This window comes from Sorex fumeus, unplaced genomic scaffold (genome assembly GCF_029834395.1).
Source record: "Sorex fumeus unplaced genomic scaffold, SorFum_2.1 ptg000054l, whole genome shotgun sequence".
In the NCBI taxonomy this organism is placed as follows: Eukaryota; Metazoa; Chordata; class Mammalia; order Eulipotyphla; family Soricidae; genus Sorex; species Sorex fumeus.
The window spans coordinates 39,288,765-39,311,687 of record NW_026606111.1 but is presented as its reverse complement, the minus strand read 5'-3'; positions in this window follow the sequence as shown (position 1 = coordinate 39,311,687).

Sequence of the window (22,923 nt, the reverse complement as noted above, 5' to 3'; positions counted from 1 at the left end):
CAGTTTCTAAGATTAAGGAATTTGTTACTGAATTGTGGTAGTTTTGAGAAAACTATATAAAAATTAATGCATTTTTTCTTATTTCTAGGTGGTAGTACTTTGGAATCTGAGTATTTTCATAGTTCTTACAACACTGCTTTGCTCTGAATTTCAACTGTACCCACACTGTAAACTCTCTAAAGTCCCATTACCTAGAGTAAGTCCAGCTTACCTAGAGAATTTAAAAATAATCATGTGGAATACTGTATTTTTTTAAAAAAAAAGATCTCATCCTTATTTGTTTTAATAACTTTAGTAAAATGTCCCAATTAATACTTCTTTAAGTACAACAATATGTCAACTTTTCTTAGACATCTTTTTCTCTTCTTCCTCTTTCTCCTCCTCCTCCTCCTCCTCCTCCTTCTCCTCCTCCTCCTCCTTCTCCTCCTCCTCCTTCTACTTTTTTGTTCTATGGTCACTCAGGATTTACCCCTGACTGTGATCAGGTGATGATATGTGGTGATCCCAGGTCACCCATATGCAAGGCAAGCACCTGCTATGCTATCGTTCCCATCCCTGATTTGAGTTTCTCTGTGTCTTAATGGTCAGTTATTAGATTATGTTTTAATACTCTTTTACATCCTTCTTATTTAAAATGTACTTCATTTACTTTTTAATATAGTTTACATATTTTCTAAGTTTGAAAAGTTATTAAGGTTTATTTCATAAACTATTTAAAATTTTTATCAGTGTTCCAATAATATAAAATTATTGAAGTCATAAAATTATATTGTCATATGAATATTTGTGCTCTTCATGTAGTTGTAAGAGCTTGAAATAAAGAAATGTATATTATTTTCTAGTTATTTAAAGGAAATTGAAAGCTTAGTACCATTTAATTTCTTTAATAAAGTACTCATTTTTAAAATTAATTCTTTTAGTTATTTTGCAAGATATGCTTTTTTCTTTTATTTGAATATGTGATCTCCCTCTGTTTATTGTGATATTTTTCCTAAAATAAAGTGGCAAGAAAGACTCAACTCTAATGAAGGTTTTGCTGCAAGTATTTAAGAAGTGTTCTGAGAGATTCTAAACTGTTCAATCCCTCTGAGTCTGAGCCATAGTGTTGTAAGAGAATTTACCCAAAACAAAACCATTTAAACAAGTTCAAAACATAGTGGCACTATGTTTTGTTGAGGAAAAACAGCATATTGTTTTGATTGACACAGTCAAAGACCCCTAGTTTAAGACCCCATTTCAACGGCCTCCAAGTTGAGACTCTCTTTCTTTGGAAGCTTCCCCAAGCTTCCAAAGAAAGAAATCTGGCTGGCATTCACAAGGGACACTTTTTAGAGTATATTTATGTGTTGCTTTAGGTGAAAAACGTCTGTTTCCTATAAATTAGTTAGTCATGTGAAGGATGAGCAGAAGACATGTACCCAGTTTGGAGGAGAATATAAATTACATATAAAAATATCCTAAGACAATCACATAAAGAGGGTTAAGAAAAATCATATAATAGTTTGGATCAACTGTGAAATGTTCGAAGTCAATCACAGAGATGACCAAATGTACATGAAATAATTTAAGTCTATCCCTAGAAGGGAGTAGTATGGTCAATACTAGTTATATGAGTGGCAAAGGTATAGAGTGAATTTCTTGCTGGACCAAATTGATAAGGCAGAAGTTCCTAAGCCAGTTCTAGGAACAGTGGGGCAGAATGGAGAAAAGTGAAGCCTCTAGAACCTCCTGGGCACAGCTGATTGTCATAACAAGGAGAGTCTCAACTTGGAGGCATTGAAATGGAGTTTTAAACGAGGCATATTTTTTTAGATAAGCCACTTCAAGTTAAAAATAATGTTAACAAACAAAAAGACTCCAGTGCATGGTGACTTATTAAGATGTTTTTGGAGCCAGAGTGATAGTACAGCAGGTAGGTCATTTGCCTTGCACGTGGTTGACCTGAGTTCAATTCCCAGAATCTAATAGGGTCCACTGAGAACCATCAGGAATAATTTCTGAGTGCAGATTAAGGAGTAATCCCTGAGTATCCCTGGGTATGACCAAACTGAAAAAGAACAAATATGTTTCATTAGTTTATTATTCGGTTTTTACTCTTTCACAGCTCTTTGTACAGCAATATAAAATTTACTTAGCGTTATTATTAATCTGAATTCTTCTATCTTCTACTTCATCATTGCTAAGTCACAGGTTAAAAATAAGTTTATTAACACTTAGTTCTTAAATGTTTATGAATAACCTAATACATAAAAGACATAAAATTTCAAATGGAAATGTCTCTTCTTTATTTTATTTTTTATTTTTTGTTATATTTATTTATTGAATCACTGTGGGAAAAGTTACAAAGCTTTCAGTTTTAAGTCTCGGTCATACAATGATCAAACATTTTTTCCTTCACCAGTACTTATTTTTCACTACCAAGAACCCAACATACACACCTCCCACTCCTTCCAATGCCTGTGAGGCAGATGATTTCTATTTAACTCTCTTTCTACTTTTATTACATTTATTATTTCGACAAAAGATAAACCATTATTGTTTAGAGTTTCCACCCAACGATCAGAACTGCTGAAAAGGCATTGTGAAATAATTTGTTTTCTATTGCTGGTTGATGTCGCACGGCTCTTATCGGGGGCACGCAATTTTGGGTTTCTGATATTTTATTAATTAAAGCTGGAGGGATTTCTGCCAAGAGCCAGAAAATTACGAGATTGGTTTCTGTGCCTCTGGAGCCATGGCCATGCCAGAAAGCTGCTCGTGGAGGATAACTCGTGACCTCGGCAGGGAGTGAAGGACGAGCCGGTACCACCCCCCTTCCCATGAGGTTGCAGCTGCCCCATCACCACCGGCTCATACCTGGCTTTCTAATAAACTCTGAGGCAGCGGCCAGCTTGCTGCCGAGGGGGGTTGGCATGGAGGGAAGGGGAAGGCGGAAGGGAGAGACACCCTTTCTCTCCTGGGGAGGCATGGTGCTGTAGTTTAACGTATAGTCCATTCACTTTTCTGCTGCAAGCTGCCTGGCTTAGGATTAAGTCCTCATGCCTCTGGGGCCATGGCCATGCCAGAGAGCTGCTCATGTCTCTTCTTTAAAATTTTATGTGTGCAACACAAATTCTCTTTATACCTGAGCACAACTAATAGAAAAAAGTTTAGGAATGGACACTGCAGATGATAATTTGGAGTATTAAATCTATTATTAAATAGAGAAAAATTGAAATTAGGTAAATTATTAACAAGTTTTTCTGCATAAGAAAAAATTAAGTGTTTCTCTTTCTACTCCCCACTGACATGAATTGTTTTTCATTTCCTAAGTTTAAATACACTGAAATATTTGTTCTAGAACACTTCTATAGTCCTTCATCATTTTTTCCCATTCATGATGAGAACTTATCATTCTTTAATTTTCTCCCTATTCCAAATGTTCAGTTTTTCACCTAACTTTCTAATTTTGCTAAGGATTTATATAGGATAAATGTAATGTTTACTAATCCTGGTTTTAGTTCCTAAAATCCATTTTTAAATGTATATATCAATTAGATTCATTATAATCTCCATTTTCATTTTGAATATAAAAATTTTTATGTAAATTTAAGCTATATCTTTTCATTGTTCCTATCTGTCTCTCTTTTTATTGAGCAGAAAAGCTAACTGGCAATTTCAGCCATTTGTTTTGGTAACTTTCTCTACTGTTTATTTCTGTTCTGTTGATTGTTGTTCCAGGTCATATTTTTTCTACTTACTTTGGATTTATTTCAGGATAAGTAGGAAATACTAATCCCCTTCCATGCTTTATGATACAGCATTATAGAACATTGTTTACTTTCTTCTTCAACATAAGCAGTTTTATGTTAGATATTTCCTCTAATCACTTCATTAGTTATATTTTATGCATTTTGACAGATAGTATGTCTGTTGTTCATTAATACAATAATTTATATTTTTATTTATTTTATACATAAAAGTCATAAAATTTCAAAATTATTTTTTTTACCCGGGGCTGAGATCTTCAAGCCTGCTCAGATTGGGACTGGGTCTTCTCCACCCAGACCCCCCCATCTTCCAGTAGGCATTACACCCACCAACTGCCCCCGGCACCTGGTAATCCCACCAATTGCCAAGACCCAGAGACTATACAACCCAGCTCCCAGAATTACACGACCTCTTATTATCTAGTTCTTACTCTGGAGAGCCTGGTAGGCTACCAAAAGTATCCTGCCCACCTGGGAGAGTATGGCAAACTCCCCGTGGCATACTCAACATGCCAAAAACCAGTAACAATGATGGATCTCATTCTCTTGACCCTGAAAGAGCCTTGAATATGGCACTTTTTAAAATCTCAAAGCTAGGACGAAAGAAACGTTACTGGTGCCTGCTCGAGGAAATCGATGAACAACAGGATGACCGTGATATTGATTTTTACCATGTGATTATTCAAATATTTAAACAAGTGGCAAAAATACATTACAAGGGTTAAAGCACATGTCCTGCATTCAGTCACCGCCAGTTCAATCCCCTGCCAAACAAAGACACCTTAGTATCTCCAGAAACAGCCTACAGGCCTCTTGTAGGGTGACCCAAGTAGTTCCTGGCACTGCAGGGCCTGAGCAGCACCACATCCTATGTTCTCAATTAACCCAATGGCGAGATTGATAATCATCAGGAAAAATCCCCAGGTCTCCTGAGCATTTCTTGGTATCCACACTCCCAAAAGATGGACAAACATAATTATGTGTAATATTTGGGTATTATAGGTAGCTGATAATATCTATAAATTATGTTTAATAATGATATTCACTACACTTACTTTTTTCCATTTATTATAATCTATGATTTGTCTTGACAAACTATATACAAAAGAGGACTCAGTCTGTATTTTGTAAATGCAGTTACTTAAATGTTAAAAATGTTATGATGGTTAAAAATGACCTTAAGGGATAAGAAACACTACAAACTTGCATGCATTTGATCTGGGTTCAATTGCCCTTGCTTATGGTCCCATGAGCCTACCAGGAGTGATCCCTGAGCACAGAGCCAGGAGAAAGTCTTGAGAATTTGTAGATGTGCCTCCCACAAATATAAAATTAAAAAAAGAAACAAAAATTACATCAACTTACTAATTCCCAAATGACAGTTTATAGTTTTGCTAATAGGGATTTAGGTTTGCTAGTAACTGAGGATATCTTCTTAAATTTTTAAAAGAAAAGTTTATTCATGGGATAAATTGTGAAGATAGTATGATATGGCTTCACTTAAAATATAAAATCACTCTAGATGTTCAGTGGCAGATATAAGGATCACAAAAATGTGATACATACACACACATACACACACACACACACATATATACACACACACACACAGTGGATACTACATAGCTGTAAGGAATGATAAAATCATGTCATTTACTGCACCATGGTGGAACTAGAAGTTATCAATTTATGAAATAAGCCAAGAAGAAGGATAAATGCAGGATAATATCACTTATATGTGGTATTTAGAACAAGTGAATGAGGGAATGCGATGGTCTAAAGGAGAATACATAGATGACCCTTGGCCCCAGAGAATAGAGAGGAGAAGGAAAGAGATAGAGTAGAAGGGAGGGGAAGAAGAAATAGATGAGAAACAACCTAAGATATGGTAGAGCTAAATATCCAAACCAGAGTAAACACCATCAAAATCAAGAGATACAAAATTAAATAAACAATCTTAAAAAGGTGCTGTCAAGCTGGAATGCTGGAGTGGGATTGAGGGTAGGAGAAGGTTACAATCTGTTTTATGCTCAAGAATCAGACCTCATAATTCTTGGAAATCATATTTGTCGCTGGGCACTGAACCCTAGTCTGCCAAATGCAAGTAATAAACCTTATCTGCTGGACTATTTGGACTAATTTTGGGGTCTCCAGAATTCCTTAGATCTTACCTAATATTTCATTTCTTATCCAGGGTCTCATACAGGATACAACATTGCCTTTAGTCTTCTTACAATTTTTGATCAGTGACAGGTCTGTCTTCAGACTTACTTTGTTTTTATGGACATTTCAGGAATACAGGACAAATAATCTGTAAAATATTCATTAATTTGTCACGATCACGGTCCTCCCATTGTTCATCAATTTGCTAGAGCGGGCCAGGAACATCTCCATCGTGAGACTTGTTGTTACTGTGTTTGGCGTATTGAATATGTCACGGGGAGCTTGCCAGGCTTTGCCTTTTGGGCAAGATACTCTCGGTAGCTTGCTGGGCTCTCAAGAGGGGTGGAGGAATTGAACCCGGCTCTGCCAGGCCAGTTGTGTGCAAGGCAAATGCCCTACTGCTCTGCTAACGCTCTTGTATTTGTTTTAAATTTTATGCCTTTTGTATAGTTATATAGTACATGCATACATATAATATATAGCACTGTAGCACTGTGCTCTCATTGTTCATCGATTTGCTTGAGCGGGCACCATTAACGTCTCCATTGTGAGACTTATTGTTACTGTTTTTGGCATACTGTTGTTGGCGTATCAAATACGTCACTGGTAGCTTGCTAGAATTTGCCGAGCGGGTATGATACTCTCGGTACCTTGCCAGGCTCTCCAAGAGGGACATGCTATATATAAAACCTAAAAATATACACTACATAAAATGCACACACTGTGTCCATTTAATATATTTATCATTTAATTATGTATATGAGAAACAAATATATGTGTATGTATTACATATTTATAAGTTCAAAATTCAAAATCTGAAGCACATGTTTCCTGGAAATAATAAATAACAAAACTACATTTTCAAAATGACAAAGCTATAAATCAGAAGATGCCCTGGGAACTCTGGACCCAGGCTTTCCCTCTATGGACCTCTGGCCTCAAAAAAAAGCATGTTTTTCAAATCGGACTTATGCTTCTCATACTGTGACTTTATGCAGCTCTCCTCAGAGTGAGGCAGTCAAGTGTTAAAGGAGTTTCCTCACCTGGTGCAACACTGTTTCAGGCTATCTGTAACATCAAAATCTAGCCTGCTTTAAATCAGTCTCTAGAGTTCTCTTGTTGTCACTCTTAAAGATTTTTGTTCAGAATTTATGTTTACTTTTAGGATACTATTTAGAGGGCACTCTTGGGGCCAAAACCAGTATAAAACTTTATCTTCCATTCTAGGGAATCAATCATTTGGCATTTTTTGGCAACTGGGAAATTTGGTTACAACTGGGTCACATATTATATCCTTCACACTTGGTAGAAATTATATCCTTCACACTTGGTCTTCTGCTGTCTTACAACAGTCCCTCTGTCTTTAAACCCCTGCTCTTGTAGCACCATATTCAGTCCAAATATATAATGGAAATGGACTCCAGAACCTCAGGTCACAGTTAGTTTCATGCAGAGATGCTATTAGGAAAAATTTTAAGTTTCAGCTCTAACAGGTGACTGCTCTTTTTATGTATTTTGCACTAAATTAAACAGACAATTGTCCAGTAACTGCCGACATTATTTAATAAGGAAAACTAATTTCTGGTTTAAATTAAAAAAGAAGTTAATCTTCCGTGAGTATAACAAATTTTTATCCTGCAGCCTCACTAACTTATCTCAATATATTTTTTTTCAGTCATATCTTGAATTTGCCCCATTCTACTCTTTACATTATCCTTTTATATAGAAGAGCATATTTTACTCCTGTGGTATAATCACATTTCTTGTTTTGATCAGTGCAGTGATATCGCTAATTAGTTTAAGTGTCTTAGCCCTTTCATGGAAATTATACTACATTAAAGATTTTTTTTTCCTTTCTTTAGTATGTATGATATACCCTATTCTATTTCCCTAACAATGATTAATAACCTTTTTTTAGCATTTAGGTTTGAAACTCCAGTCTGAGAAAAATTACTTTGAAATTAACTACTTGCTACATAAATTTCTTTTCCAGTTTCTGTTCATTAAGTTTCAGTTTCAACTTCTTTTTCTAAGTTTCAACTCCCTATTCTTTCCAACTTATCTTCTCTACTTACTGATTTTATAATGGATGAGCTCAATCTTATTTCTTCTTAACTGCTAGTAAATCAAAAATTTGGTTTTCCTAATTTATCTCTATTTGAAAGTAATATGTGTAAAATAAACCCTACTTAAATAGATAAGAATTTGCAATAGATGGGAAATTTTCTACTTTTACATAGTAAGGGCTGGAGCGATAGCACAGCGGGTAGGGCGTTCGCCTTACAAGCGGCCAACATGGCCGACCCGAGTTCGATTCCTCCGCCCCTCTCGGAGAGCCCGGCAAGCTACCGAGAGTATTCGATATGCCAGACACAGTAACAACAAAGTCTCCAATGGAGACGTTACTGGGCCCGCTCGAGCAAATCGACGATCAACGGGAGGGCCTTTACCTTTACCTTTACATAGTAATCACATAATAGGAATCCTGTCTGCTTGATATGCAATTATTTATTTTAGTTAGTCAAGACCAGTTCATAAGATCCTGACACATTGTGCTCATGTCTTAAACTCTGATGTCAAAGCAAGTGTTCTGTCAGTAAAAGAGGTATTTGCATCAGGATGTTAAAGTTTTATTTCACTAATACAATAACTTTTTGAGATCATGATTTTGTAAAATCATATTTAACCACATTGAAGTCATATTATGGTAATCATGTTGGCTTTGAGCTTTTCAATTGAATATAAAGTGCCCAACTAAACTACCATATAAACTACTCTTCTCAGCAAAACAATATAGTTTAATGAATTTTAGTCTTGATTCATTGAAACACCAAATTATAATCAACTAAATAATTTAGGAAAATATAACATTTTGAATATAAAAATAGTTTTTGTAAGAACTGAGGAAAGTTCAGACATAATCACAGAATGAATAGTATGACAAGAAAATTGGCATTTATCTCATTTAGATTACAGAACTCCTGACTGTTTTTTTTTTTAATTTAGTAGCTACCTTCTTTGGATTAGTATCAAATACTTTTTCAAGCAAAATGAAAACACAAAAACAATTCCATCGAAGGCTTTCAGAGTTATCTAACTGAATAAAGAATGAAAATAAACAGATGATATAAATGTCACCTACCAGGAAGACTTCCATTAGCAAGATCACTTATCACTTATCTTAGTGAACTTTGTCTGCTCTTTCACTACTAAATAATATTAAATTGAATGCCAAATAAGAAAATGAGAAATAATGATCTCATAATGTTTAAACTATATAAACCAAATGGAACTTTATCTTCTGAGTTACGTATTACCATCATTGAACTTTTCTCTCACACCATTATGTGCTCTTAGTGTTTGTGCCATCAAGGTGATTTAAATGAAGGAGTTCTAATGAGCAATACTTCACATAGATTTTAAATTAATATGCAGAAATGTAAAATTATGAAGTTACAACAGTCTTGTAATTTTTCAGATCTTCTGTAAAGTCATGGGATCAATTCAAAGATATTTTAACTTTTGCTGGAGAGATAGTACAGCAGGCAAGGTGTTGCCTTGCATGCTGCTGCCCCTACGATATGGCACCCAAACTCACCTGGAGTGATTTTGAGCCAGATGTAACCCAAACACATTTATAAACACACATACACAACACACACACACAAACACACGAGGGGGGGGGGAGAGAGAGAGAGAGAGAGAGAGAGAGAGAGAGAGAGCCTCCTTTTCATGTTTACTCCTTAAATGCTGATATTGATGGGAATATATTACATACTGGGCTGGAGCGATAGCACAGCGGTAGGGCGTTTGCCTTGCACGCAGCCAACATGGCCGACCCGAGTTCGATTCCTCCGCCCCTCTCGGAGAGCCCGGCAAGCTACCGAGAGTATCTCGCCCACACGGCAGAGCCCGGCAAGCTCCCCGTGACGTATTCGATGTGCCAAACACAGTAACAATAAAGTCTCCAATGGAGACGTTACTGGGCCCGCTCGAGCAAATCGATGATCAACGGGAGGGCCTTTTACTTTTACCATTTTTTCTTCTCTATAATAATCTTGTCATTTATCCTACAATCACATTATTTCTGCCAATTTCATTCTAAATATGTATCTATTATAAACATCTGTATCTTTACTTCTACTTCTATGTCTTTACTTCTATCAAATAATTGATTTAACTACATACTTACCAATATCTTGCTTTACCTATTTACTAGCAATAGACTTGATTTCTATTTATCTTTCTGCTTTTTCATGTACATAGTCTATAAATATACCCCCAAATAAAAAAGCTCACTTGATTTTCATAACTTTTCTCTCTACAATTGAATTAATTCTTATTCTTTCAAATTATTCCAGTCATCTAATTACAAATCAGGACATATTTTGATAATTTCCCCCTTTTATCTACTTACTAACAAATTCTGTTATTTCATATATGAAACATCTATTAATCAACTCACCATTTTTTTCTTTCCTCCACCAATATTTTTACTTATTTTTTTATTTTTTATTTTGAAACCACATTTGGTCAGCTTTGCTGTTCATGGTGGTGCTTGGAAACCAGTGTGGCCCCAGGCATCAAATTCAGGCCTCTTATACACAATTTCTTGAACTGTCTCTCCAGCCCCATCACAAGTCTTTGTAAATGTTTTTCATCCTCTGTTACTTGATTTTTTTTTTCTTTTGTGAGGGTAGTTCACATCCAGCAAAGCTCGGGGCTTACTCCTGGCCTCTGAACTCAGTATTTATTCCTGGTGGTGCTCAGGTTCGGGGAGCATACGGGATGCCTAGAATTGAACTCAAATTGGACATATGCAAAGGAAATGCCCTACCTACTGTACCCTCTCTCCAGGTCCTATTTTTTCTTGAATAACTGTGCAAATTCGCTAGTTAATCCACTGCAAAATATGAGGCTTCTCCATCACACTTACCAGGTGTCACACTAGTAATGGCACTGACAAGAAGGAAGGGGATCCAAAAGAAGACTCATTATTCTAGTCCCCAATCCTTTGGATTGCCATAACATATTGGTCTCAGACTATAAATTCCAAAGTACAAATGATTAAAAACCATAGAGATTACCTAGCAAATTGGGTGTGGTTCTGTTACTGCCAGAAACAAACAACAAGAAGAAAACAAACAACAAGAAGAAAAGAACACAAAATTATAATGATTCCAAATACTGTGGTGTATGACAGTGCTTTTATCAATTGCATTGTGAGAGCTATGAAAAAAACCTTTAATAAAACAAAATAAGATCCTTTTTACTTTAAGATATAATTAGCACTTGAATACAATCTGTAATCCACTACTGATGCACTCAAACAAAGCAATTGTGTTTTTGTTGTATTTTAGCATGTGCCTTATTTACTTGATTATATTATAAATTCCATACCAAAATATCTGATTTAAACTCCATCTAGGCTCCCCCACACACCAATGAACACAGTTACACTTTACTATCCCATATATTTCCCGTCAGTAGAATTTTAATTCTACCTCTAGTATAAAAGAGTGGGAAGAAGAGTATACGAATATAATATTGGTTTTGCTATAGGTTATAACTGGAAAAAAGTTTGCATATCACTATTTTGAAAGAAAATGTGCATAACAAAAAATTTCTTAGCTAATTCAGTCAACATTCTTTTTACATGTAATTCTTTCTTTCTTTTTTTTTTTTTGTTTTCTTTTTAGATGATACTCAGAGATGTTCAGGAGTTAATCCTGACTCTGCACTCAGGAATTACTCCTGGCATGCTCTGGGGATCATGTAGGATGTCAAGGATCCAAACTGGGTGAGCCGTGCACAAGGCAGACATGCCCTACCCACTGTACTATCACTCAGGCCCTGTATGTAACTCAAATCTTTCCATCTTTTCTAATTTATAGACAACTTTTAGTGATTCACAATTTGCCTAAAATTAGTTTTCAGATTATTTATTTGTTCATGGTTGACATTCCTGGAAGCATATTTTTTTTAGTTTCACACAATAATCTCTCTGATCTCGCCAAACAATTTCTGCTCCAAATTATCCCCAAACAAATAATCTATGTACAAAATTCCTTCATTGAGGCCAGAGAGATAGTACAGTGGATAAGGGGAAGCTTGTCTTGCACACAGCTGACCTGGGTTTGATCCTCAGCATTCCCCATGGTTCTCCAGAGAACCTCCAGGAATAATTCCTGAGTGTACAGCTTGGAGTAACCTCTGAGCATCTCCAGGTGTGACTCAAAAAGAAAAAAAAAATCCCTCTTTTCTGAGCAGTCTCATCTCTGATTATTCATCAGGCAGAAACCTCTACTAAAAATGTGTTTGAGCCACACCTGGTGGTGCTCAAGGGTTACTCCTGGCTCTGCATTCAGAAATCACTCCTAACATGCTCAATGAACCATATGGAATGCCAAAGATTGAACCCTGGTTCAGCTGTGTATGCAGCAAGCATCCTACCTGCTGCACTATCACTCTAGCCCAAGGTAGAGACCAATAAAACTTGCATGATCACGAACATATTTCTTCACACCTCACAGAGTATTTCTCAATCATTTTTACAACAGAAATAGACATTAATAGACATCAATAGGCATATACTAGAGTATTATAGTATTCGTTCAATAGATTTTGATGAAACAAAGAAATGAGTTGTCACTTGCCAATCCATTTTCATTCACTCCTACTATAACCACTAAATAGAAGAAATCCTTTCAATGGTTCTAAAATTCTGGTGAGATTCCTTTTAACATAATAGATGCAACACTAATCCTCTCTACTGGATGCAGTGCTGAAAGCCAAGACTAATAGACCACCCCATAACGCTGTCTCAAATGCATGTCATGTTACAATGTAATACAGTGATAGGAAGACTTTACTTCAGAAAAGAAAAATAGCAGATAAAGCAATGAGAGTACCAGCCTATTATCTGTGACAGCTTCCTTTTGAAGCTTTAATCTGAGGAGTTTTTCTTCTAAAACTCAGCACCTTCTCTTTGCAGTCAGAAGTGGAGAGCACTGATCATGCAGGGTTGAAAGGCATTAACACTGGCTGCTTTCCTCCTGTTCTTGAGAAGCTATTCATTTCACTCCACAAGCAATGACTTTCTTCAACTTGATTTATAAAGAAAGTGTAAGTGGTTAAAATGCATGAGCGCTGAAAAATGATGAGGAAAACTAGCTTGTCCTTTCTGATTTCAAAGATCGTTTTACTTGACTTAAGAAAATGGAAATTTATTTTTTATTTTAAGGGTAGATGCAGATTTTTAAGGATTCAAAACAGCTGTTTACATCTTCTCCTCTACTTTTAAAGCTTACTTGGGGAGGACTAACAAAGCAGAAGCAAACCAGGTGGGGTTTATGATCCTTCTTTGCCGTGTTCCTGTTGCAAATGTACACTTGGTTACGCTGGGGAGACTAGAACTGACAGTCTAGGTTGAGAAACGTACAGATATAATGATGTATCTAATTTCTTCTTTATAGAATTTTATATTTTTTGCATTTGTTTGTTTTACGGCCACATGTGTCTATACACATGGCTTACTCCTTGCTCTGTGGTTTGGGACCATTCCTGGAGGTGCTCAAGAAACTTATATAGTGTCAGGATTAAATGTAGGCTAGCCGTTTACAAGGCATATGTCTCCTTGTGCTCTCTCTCCAATCTCTCTAATTTATTTATTTATTTGTTTATTTATTTTTACTGCAGAGTACCATACTGTGGATCTAGAAAATGAATTTTTTAATTTGTTTTGCGCCACACCTGGTGGTACTCAGTGCTTAATTCTGGCACAGGGCTTACTTCTAGGCACAAAATTTAAACGTACACTTTCAGAAATTTAACTTATATTAAAGATTTAAAATATTTAGTCGGAGTTCTAAATATGGACTTCAATTTAAAGACATGTTAAAAAAATAATTTCTAAGCACAATGATAATCATATTTTAGCTACATGGAAACTGGTAGCATAAAAAAAACAATAACAGAATCTTAACAATAGCAAAATTCTGTTGACAGATACCGTAGAGGTAGTGCAGTGTGTATGGTGAATGCATTGGATATGATCAACCTAGATTTTATCCCCAGCATCCTATATAATGCCCTAAGTCCAACAAGAGTGATTCCTGAGTGCAGCCAAAAGAGGTAAGCTCAGCTGGGTGTACCAAAAAACAAACAAACAAACAAAAACGTAAACCACAGTGATGTAACAAGAGTAAATCCATGCAATTAATTAGAGCACACAAGTGCAAGCAATAAAAAGGACACTGAATGTAGAAAATTTTCAAATAAAATTAAAAAGGAAAATTTATAAACAAAATAAAATCAGAATTCTGATTATTCAGAAAATATTTTAAGTAATATCAATGTCAGTTATGAATTCCTCATATACAAATTTTTGTTTATAGTATTTGAAGCTCTAAAAGTCTTGTTAACTTGGGAATTAGTAGTTTTAAGAGGTGAGAGGTATAACTTGTGCAAGATTTAATCTCATTTATATTTCCTTGTTTAATAATATTAAGCACCTTTTCATGCAACTTAGTTGGCTCTCCTTTCTGGGGGTGGAGTGTATTGACTAGTCAGCTCCTCCTCCTATGATTAATATTTAGGGATGGCAGTTCCCATGCAATATTGACTCAAGTGACCAAGTGTCACTCCAGCTGTGTGGCCTAATGATTTAGCATTCAGAGCCCAGCAGGGAAACCCTGCTCAGATCCAAAGGTGCTGGGGAAATGAAATCCACTGCTGGTAGTATTTAGGAACCCAAAGGCTATATAGTTTATGGTGCAGAGAGGAGGAACACATTGATCAAAATTGAAACCAGAGTTGGGCATAGGAAAGGGATGGTCTCCAGTCTTTTGAACAAGATATCTGGTCATCAGTTATTATTTTTTAATTTAGGTAACATATTTTAATAATCTCTGACCACTCTTTTAATCAGATTTTTGTTTGTGGTGATATTGTATGAGTTTCTTGTTTGTTTGTTTGTGAACCATTCTGGGTTTAGGCTTTCTCCTAACTCTGTGGTCAGGGATCACTCCTGGCAGGTTCAGAGGACCCTATGAGATACCTGGGATTGAACCTAATCTTATTTTCTCTCCTTATTGATTTGACTGGTTGCCTAGTGAATAGAGTAGTGATAGTGAATACCTTCAAATTAAAAATATTTGGGAAAAGGTTTTCAGTTTTTCCACTGTTGAGTTTGATATTGGCTGTGGACATATCATCCTTCGTCTTTAATATGTTGAGATATATTTCTTCTAGATTACACAATTTGCTATAAAGAAATTATACAATTACACAATTTACACAAAAAAAATTACATAATTTATTTTGAAAGGATGCTGAGTGTTCTAAATGACTTTTCTGTACCTATTGAGAGGACTACACTATTTCTATCCTTCTAATGTGGTGAATCATATTTACTCATTTTTATATACTGAACCATTATTATGTTCTTGGAATAAATCCTACTAATTATGGTTCATGATGCCTTTTATATACTGTTATACTGTGAATTCAGTTTGAAAACATTTTGAATTAGAATAGGGAAGTATAGAATAAGGGATCATTTTATTAATCCCTTTATTGAATGTGAAGGTCAATATCAACTTCACTGAATATACAATTGAAGATGCAGGCAAAGAAAATATTAATGGTCTTGCTTGACTTTACAAGAGTTTTGGGTTTCTTACTTACTGAAGTCAACTAAGTGCCATCAGTGATGGGAATGTGGATTGAGTAGTATGAGATTCCCTGTTAAAGGGCAGAGAATTCTTTGAAATATTTTAGAAAATTTAAAAATAATATCAATAGCTCGTAGGGTGTTCGCCTTACAAGCGGCCAACATGGCCGACCCGAGTTTGATTCCTCCGCCCCTCTCGGAGAGCCCGGCAAGCTACCGAGAGTATTCGATATGCCAAACACAGTAACAACAAAGTCTCCAATGGAGACGTTACTGGGTCCACTCGAGCAAATCAATAGCATGTGTTAGAACATATCAAATTCAAGATGTAGTAAAATGGACCATACTTTTCTATTAATTGCAGAAGGTAAAGAAGAGGAAGTCTAAAATATAGAAATACTTTTACTTTTGCTTCAAATAAGAAAAATTATCATTAGTAGTTTCTAAATTGAATGAATTTCTTTCTTATATACTATGTCCAGAGTTAAGGATGACTGAGGTTTAATAAGAACACTAAGAAAGTAATTTTCTCTGCTCATTGTCTTCAATATTCCTTCCTCCCTCCCTCCCTCCCTCCCTCCCTTCCTTCCTTCCTTCCTTCCTTCCTTCCTTCCTTCCTTCCTTCCTTCCTTCCTTTTTTCCTCCTTTCCTTAACCTACCCTACCCTCACTCTTCTGTGGCCTTATAGTTTTGTGATAATACATTTTAAATTTCACATACTAGATCTTTCATACAGGAAAAAGGGAAAGTAAAAACAAATGGTGTTTTGAAAATCCTTTGATATTTCATTGACCATATATGAACCACATAGCAATAGATATTCAAAAATAGGTTAAGATATTAGGAATTTTTTTCTCTTTTTTTGATTTTTGGGCTTGCCTGGCTGGATTCAAGGGTTATTCCTAACTCTGTGCTGAGGAAAAATTCCTGAGGGTGTTCAAGATGCTCAAGATGCTCAAGGTGGTGTGAGAACCTAATGTAGGGGGGCTGACAGTCTTACCCACTATTCTATCTCAGCAACCCCAGAAATCAATATTTTTAACACTTGTTTTATCTTTCTAAGAGATAAGACAATAGAAAAAATGAGATTTGTCTCAGATACAAAAGAAGTGTGTATAATAATTTAAATACAAATCTTTCAGTAGAGCTATGTGGGAAGGGATGTGTGAAGGATAGATATAAAATTTATACTTAAGTAATGTAGAGCATATGCCCAATTGATGAAGATACCAGGTATGAGATCTATCTAAAATGCTTAAGAAAAACAGAAGATTGCAATATCTACTCTCTGCACCTTCAACAATATCACACTGAAGAATAGTACTGTAAAAATATAGAAAAACTTTATTGACAGAATTATTTTTAGTTCTACATTGCTTTTATTTTTTGAGCAGTAAAATTATGCTTAGCCTGTTATACTAATGCAGTTTTTCTTTACTTCATTACACATGTATTGATAAATCTACTAATAGCATTTGGATTTTATAAAAATCAATTATGAAGAATGTAGAAAACACATAAATGGATATAGAAATGTGACTTTTTTGCATTATGTAAAAAGAACAATGTCACAAAAGACTACAAACTGAATGAAATGTGAATTACATCCCGTGGGGATATATAACTTGGTGGTTTTGAACACAGTGAAAATAGTAGCTCTCTATAGAACAAAGACGCCTGTGTTTAATTTCAAGAAATTTTGTTTCCTGTTCAATGAGCCCTTGCCATATTTGCATTATTTTGTGATTTCTTCTTATACTACATGAGGAGGCTGGAGTGACAGCACAGCGAGTAGGGCATTTGCCTTGCATGTAGCCGACCTGGGTTCGATTCCTCCACTCCTCTCGGAGAGCCCGGCAAGCTACCGAGAGTATTCTACCCACACGGCAGAACCTGGCAAGCTCCCCCTGGTGTATTTGATAGGCCAAAAATAGTAACAACAAGTCTCACAATGGAGATATTACTGGTGTTCACTCAAGCAAATCAATCGACAACGGGCGGACAGTGCTACATTGCTACCTCATGAGGATTAGAGCTAGATATAAGAAAACCTACATTTAAGTGTTGCACATAAGGAAAGGTTAGAAATCTGTTCAGACACATGAAAAAAACATATTAATGCAATGCAATGTTTTGGGATACCAATAGATTTTATTATAAATATTTAAATTTCATGGCAATTTTTATAATGTAAAATTGTGTGGAGTTATTCCTTGTGTTAATGTGTTTACAGTGTTACAAGTATATTTTCAAAATTCACATCTCTAAAAGTATCAGTTCCTTTCATATAAAATGAATGCTTTTTTCCTTTTCCTTTGTCATGCAGTATTTAGGGAAGTAATTTCACTCTGAACACAAGGTTTTTGAAATTTCAAAAACAAAAAAGTGAATAAAATATCTCTGGAAAATAGATTTTTAAAAAATATATATAAAGTATAGTTTTGAGATAAGGTCTCAAAGCTAATCTAAGATCTGACTTTGGGATCTTGTGCATATATCTCAATAATAATTATATAATCTTGTCAGAAATGGCTTCATATATAAAAGTTTCTTGAATATTTTCATTTATTATTAATAGTGAAGACAAAAAAGAATTATGAACAAGGCTCAACAAATCATACTTTTCAAATACTTGATTTTTCTTTTTTGCCTTTCGCTTTGGGTTCTATTTTTCAAGAGCCTATTTTGGTGACTAAATGAGAAGTTATTGAACTGGATTTATTTAGTAAAAAGAATTGACATAGATTTCTAATTACATAGAGACTACATTTAAACATTTATTAATATAAATTCCCTTTTTTTAGTTTCTTTTTATATTAATACCACAGTTCATGTGCTTATTTCTTGCAGTACACATTTTCTGCTTATCTACTTTTACATTTTTGATTTTTTGAAGTAACATGAGAGACAGGATGAATTTCAACAACCAATGTTATATATAGAATTATTTCAGATAACCATTAATTTTTTTTAACTTATTATATTCTATTTAACTTTATTTCTGCTTTTCTTCTGGGAGTTCTTGAATAATACTATCTGTATTATCATTGCTAAGATTTAGAAGATAAAACTATCCTTAGGGCTGGAACTATATCCATAAATTTTATATTCATGTATTCTACATTCATGTATTATAGTTCCAGCACCGAGGCTGGAACTATAAAACAACAGCAAGTATGGTGCTTGTCTTGTCTGCAGGCATCCCAGGTTCTAACTCTCCCCTTACATATGGTCCCCTGAGTGTAGAAATAAGAGTAATCTCATAACACAGAACCAGAAATAAACCCAGAGCACAGAGAGGTATGGCCCAAAACCCATTATATAAATAAATAAATACTTTTAATTTTATATATGGCTAATTTGGTTTGAATCATTCATACATGAACTTACATTTAAAATATAAGTTTAAAAGTTATGAATGGATTTTAAATAATTTAAATAAAATGATTTCTCTCACCAAATACAGATAAAATTTATTAAGTGCATTTTGATATTTCATTATCCCTGTCTTCCTTTTTCATATTCTAATCATCAATGAAGTAATAACTGATGTTGTACAATCATTTTATTCAATATTAAGAAGTGATCTAATTTTTATTTATAAGCACATTTGTTATTAAAGTAGCTCTTACACATTCCATATTTTTATAAATACTTCCTATGTACCAAACTCTGTGTACATAGTGAGGGAAAAAATGTAGCAGAAAAGAAAAGAAGGAAGGAAGGAAGGAAGGAAGGAAGGAAGGAAGGAAGGAAGGAAGAGAAGAAGACACAATATTTGCTGTTGTGAAATTTGTTGTCTGATTTTATTATTAATGTCTAAAATTTCAGTTTCTTTTTGCATTTTTAATTTTATATCAACTTACTCTTGAACATATGGTTAGTTGTTAAATTTTCCTTAAGACTTTAAAATGAATATCCCAGAAATAGAACAATAGGTTGAGAGCTTGGCTTGCATGCCCTGGATTCTTGGAACCTCATATGGTACCATGACACCACCAGGATTGATCCCTGACTATAGAGCCAAGGGAACAAGGCTTGAGCATAGCAGGTTGTGGCCCAAAAGCAAAAAGAGAGAAAAAGAGGAGGAGGGAAGGGAGAGAGAGAGGGAGGAAGGAAGGAAGGAAGGAAGGAAGGAAGGAAGGAAGGAAGGAAGGAAGGGAGGGAGGGAGGGAGGGAGGGAGGGAGGGAGGGGCCAGAGATACAGAACACCCTAGAAGGTGCTTTCCTTGATACATAAGGCTGGTCTCTGGTTGATTCTCCAGCAACCATTTGGACCTGTCAGCCCGCCAAAAGCAATCCTTGTTTGCAGAGCCAGGAGTAAGCCCTGAACAACACATGTGTGGCTCTAAGCACTGTATGATTTTTCTGGCTCCTGATCTCTTATTTTTAGATTTTGTGATAACTTCTTACCCTTCTTCTAAACTCTTAGTTTTAGTTTTTGCACACTACCAACAGATTCACTTTGTAAAAACAAACAAAAACTCAAAAGCAACAACAGCAAAAGCAAAATACAAACAAAAAAAAGACAAAAACCAAAATTTAAATTTTAAAATTTCTTATACCTTGGGAAATTTTCACTCCATTTGTCTATTACATGCTACCATATGAAATTCTTGAATCAACAGTTTTCTTCATAATGCTTTACAGACTTTATTTTAATGTGTAGAATTTCAGAGTAAATATTTTAGATTAGCCTCAATTTTGACACGTAGTTAATGAACCATGGTTTTTGTTCATTTGTTTGTTTTGATTTTGCTTTTTATTTCTAGTAGAACATCTAAAATATATTCTTTTGCACTTAAAATAGTGGACACTACCTCCACTACCCAGCCGCCTCCACACTCCAGGACGCTTTCCGGACCCGCGTGGCAGCTCCGGCCGAGACTCACGCAGGATTGGACTGAAGACCCACAAAACAAGATAAGCGGAACTTTCTGAAACCTTGGACTCCAGGCTCAACGGACCCAGGGACAGAGATTCTCTGCTTGCTCCCAAAATAATTACTAAGTATATTTTTGCAAAAATCGGCTGGAGCAATAGCACAGCGGGTAGGGTGTTTGCCTTGCATGCGGCAACAAGGGTTCGAGTCCTCTGCCCCTCTCGGAGAGCCTGGCAAGCTACCGAGAGTATCCTGCCCGCTCGGCAAAGTCTGGCAAGCTACCCGTGACATGTTTGATATGCCAAAAACAGTAACAACAAGTCTCACAATGGAGACGTTACTGGTGCCAGCTCAAGCAAATTGATGAACAATGGGAGGACAGTGCTACAGTGCTACCTTTATCACTTGATTTCAGGAAAGACCATTTGATTTTATGTTAATTTTTATTTTGTTTTTATTACTTTAGTTTCTTTTCTTCATTGCTTGTAATAATTATATCCCCTAAATTTTCATTTTTAATTTACATTTTAAATAATTTTTTATGTCTCATATTTAATATACTCCTGTTGACATGTCAATTTTATTTTATGTTATCAGTTTTAGGGTTTCTTACACATCGTTTTTGTTTCAAATTTTTGCTTTTCATCCTATACTTCATATGAGAGTTTTAGATAAATTTTATAGTTTTAGATAAATTTTCTACTACAATTTTAGATAAAATTTTCTAATCTGGTAGACATAAACAGAATCTACTAAAGCAATAGGTTTCTTTTGCACAAAAGTAAATTACATAAAAATGTTCTTTTATCTATAAACACATTGTTTTATTTTCTTTATGCTGGCATTTATTTAAAGTTTGTTTACTCATGTAAAACAAAAAGATAAATTAAATTGAATATTTTCCAATTTACAGTGCCCAACAATGATCTATCAATTGTGGCCAATTAGTTTTCTGACTAAACTGTAGAATTGTTAGAGACAGAATTACAGTTCTCTGTGGAGTGATGAGTGTTTTCAGTTTACCTAACATGGTTTCCTTAAGGAGTTTTGCATCCTGAAGTATAATGCTTAGAGTTGTCATAAATTGAATGAATGAATTTTTGGAGAGAGGAAAGATCAAATAGCACCCTTATCCTTTCTTACTGAAACACTAAGACTTAGAAGATTTAAGTTGTAGATGCATATGAATGCACTGAATGAGTTTTAGTCAATTGCTTCCCTTTTTTGTATTATCTTGTTCTGATGTAGTAGTTCAAGCATCTGTATAGTTGATATTCCAAATGTATAATTCTCATTGCACAATAAACCCTAGTGTAATTACTGGTGGTTAACACAGACTGCTTTAAGGTCTTTATTTTTAGCAGTTTCTTTTTATTTTCAAGATTTGGGTTACCGTATTTTGCATGAACTTTTCAATATTCAGTTTTAGTCTAATAGTATGAAACTTTAATTTTGATAGAGATAACTGTCCGATGAGATGATCATATTACTCACAAAGTTAAATGACCGCATCATTGCTTATAGTATTTTTTAGTATTGATACTACAGTACTTTTAGTCCTTAGGTATTAATTTTTAGCTGCCCCCCTTAATATTTTAGAAAAAAGAAATTAAAGAATGAAAACAATCTATGTTTCTTCATTTGCTTAGCTGTCTCATCCTGCAAAATGTTTCTCACATTGCCAAGATATTTATAACAAACAGAGCATCTGCCCACACAGAATTAAATTATTTGGACACACAGGGCTTGAATAATTGGCTTAATTGATGTCATTTATACTTTGTAAATAAATAAAATATCAGTGTTCTCAAACAAACACTATAAAATCATAGTATTATGAAAATATTACTACTAGCACTTAATATTTTGGTTTACTTACAAGTAATAATATATGAAAATCAGAAAACCATTTTCAGGCAAGAGAGTAGTACTGTAGCACTGTAGCACTGTCCTCCCTTTGTTCATCGATTTGCTCAAGCAGGCACCAGTAGCGACTCACAACAAATTGTGAGACGTTGTTACTGTTTTTGGCATATCGAATATGCCATGGGGAGCTTGCCAGGAAAAGATGTGTTAAAATTTGATTACATATTGTGATTTTTTTATGGTTTGAAAGATCCCTCTGATTAATCTGGAGTTGTTTTGAAACATTATTATTTATCATCACTAAGACCAATCTATAAATTTTAAGATTCTAGTTCTTTCTTCAATTTAAAAAAATCTTTGTATGTCCTCATTTGGGTTATGATTTATTTTTCCTTTTGTTGGTGCTCAGGGCTTTCTTTTTGGCTCTGTGTGCAGAAATCTCTCTGTGGGGCTCTGGGGACCATACAGGATGCTGGAAATTGACCCATGGTCAGCCGTGTGCTAGCTAAGTGGCCTAACCACTGTGCTATCTTTCCGGGTCCTGATTTCTTATTTATACATTTTATTATAATTTATTACCCTTCTTCTCA